This window comes from Hordeum vulgare, chromosome 3H (genome assembly GCF_904849725.1).
Source record: "Hordeum vulgare subsp. vulgare chromosome 3H, MorexV3_pseudomolecules_assembly, whole genome shotgun sequence".
Classification (NCBI taxonomy): Eukaryota; Viridiplantae; Streptophyta; class Magnoliopsida; order Poales; family Poaceae; genus Hordeum; species Hordeum vulgare.
In genome coordinates, this window is record NC_058520.1 from 263,912,454 (window position 1) to 263,914,953 (window position 2,500).

Genomic DNA, 2,500 nt, shown 5'->3' on the forward strand with positions numbered 1-2,500 from the left:
TCAGAATAATGACAACAACGACAACTATGGCAATAACAACAACAACAATGACGACGGCAACATCGACAACAACTACAATAGAGACACCAACGTAAACAACAAAAACAACAACGACGATGACAATGCCGACAACAACAACAACAACAATGACGAGAACAACGATAACAAGAACAATTATAAAAACAAAAACAACAACAACAACAACGACAACAACAACAACAACAATAACAACAACAACAAAACGGCAATAACGACGACGACAACAACGTCGTGTACGACGACTACGACGACGACGATAGTAACGACAATGACGAGAAAAACAACAAGAACGATAACAGCAACAATGACAACAACGACATTAACGACAACAGCGACAACAATGACAACAACAACAACAACACAACAACGCAACAACAACAATAACAACAACAACAACAACAACAACAACAAAAACAACAACAACAACAGCAACAAAGACAATGACAACGACAACAACAACAACAACAACAACAACAACAACACCACCACCACCACCACCACCACCAACAACAACAACCACAACAACAACAACAACAATGACAACAACAAAAACAACAACAATGAAAACAACAACAATGAAAACAACAACAACAACAACAACAACAACATAACAAAAACAACAACAACAACAACATAAACAAAGACAATGACAACGACAACAACATTAACAGCAACAACAACAATGACAACAACAACAACAACAACAACAACACCACTACCACCACCACAACCACCACCACCACCAATAACAACAACCACAACAACAACAACAGCAACAACAATGACAACAACAAAAACAACAACAATGACTAGGACAACAACAACGACAACAAAAAGAACAACAACATCGATGATGACGACGACGACGACGAAAACGACGAGAACGACGACAATGAAGAGATCAACAACAACAACAACAACAACAATAAGAACAACAGCCATCACGACGATGATGAAGATGACGACGACGACAATGACGACGACGATGACGACAACTACGATGACGCCAAGAACAACGACAACAACAATAACAACAACAAAAACTACAACAACAACATCATCAACAAGAACAACAACATCCACAATAACAACAACAACAACAACAACCACAACAAGAACAACAACGACGACGACGATGGTGACGACGACGACAACAACGACAACGACGACAACAATGACAATGACGAGAACAATGACAACAACGACAACAATAACGGCAACGGCGACAACAACGAAAACAACGAAATCAAAGACAACAATGACACCAACGAGAATAACGAAGATGAAGACGACGACAATAACAACAACAACAACAACAACAACAACAACAACAACAACAACAACAACAACAACAACAACAACAACACCACCACCACCACCACCACCACCACCACCACCAACAACAACAACAACCACAACCACAACAACAAACAAAAATAACAACAATGACCAGGACAACAACAACGACAATAACAAGAACAACAACATCGACGATGACGACGAAAACGACAATGACGAGAACAACAACAACAACAACAACAACAACAACAACAACAACAACAACAACAACAACAACAACAATCACGACGATAACGAAGATGACGACGATGACAAAGACGACGATGATGATGCCAACAACAACAATAACAACAACAAAAACTACAACAACAACAACAACATCATCATCATCATCATCAACAACAACGACAACAACAACAACAACAGCAACAGCAACAACCACAACAAGAACAACAACGATGACGACGACAACAACGACAACGACGACAAGAATGCCAATGATGAGAACAATGAGAACAACGAAAATAATAACGACAACAGCGACAACAGGAATGCCAATGACGAGAACAATGAGAACAATGAAAACAACGAAATCAAAGACAACAATGATAACAACGAAAATAACGAAGACGACGACGACAATAACAACAACAAGAACAACCAAAACAACAAAAACAACAACAACAACATCAGCATCATCATCATCAACAACAACAACAACGACAACGACAACAACAATAACAACAACCACCACTACCACAACAACAACCACCACAACAACAACAAAGACAACAACAACCACAACAGCAACGACGATGACGATGACAACAATGAGAACAATGACAACGATGACAACAATGACAACAATGACAACGATGACAACAATGACAACGATGACAACAACCACAACAACAACAATGACAACGCTGACAACAATCAGAATAATGACAACAACGACAACTATGGCAATAACAACAACAACAATGACGACGGCAACATCGACAACAACTACAATAGAGACACCAACGTAAACAACAAAAACAACAACGACGATGACAATGCCGACAACAACAACAACAACAACAATGACGAGAACAACGACAACAAGAACAATAATAAAAACAAAAACAACAACAACAACAACAACGACAACAACAACAAC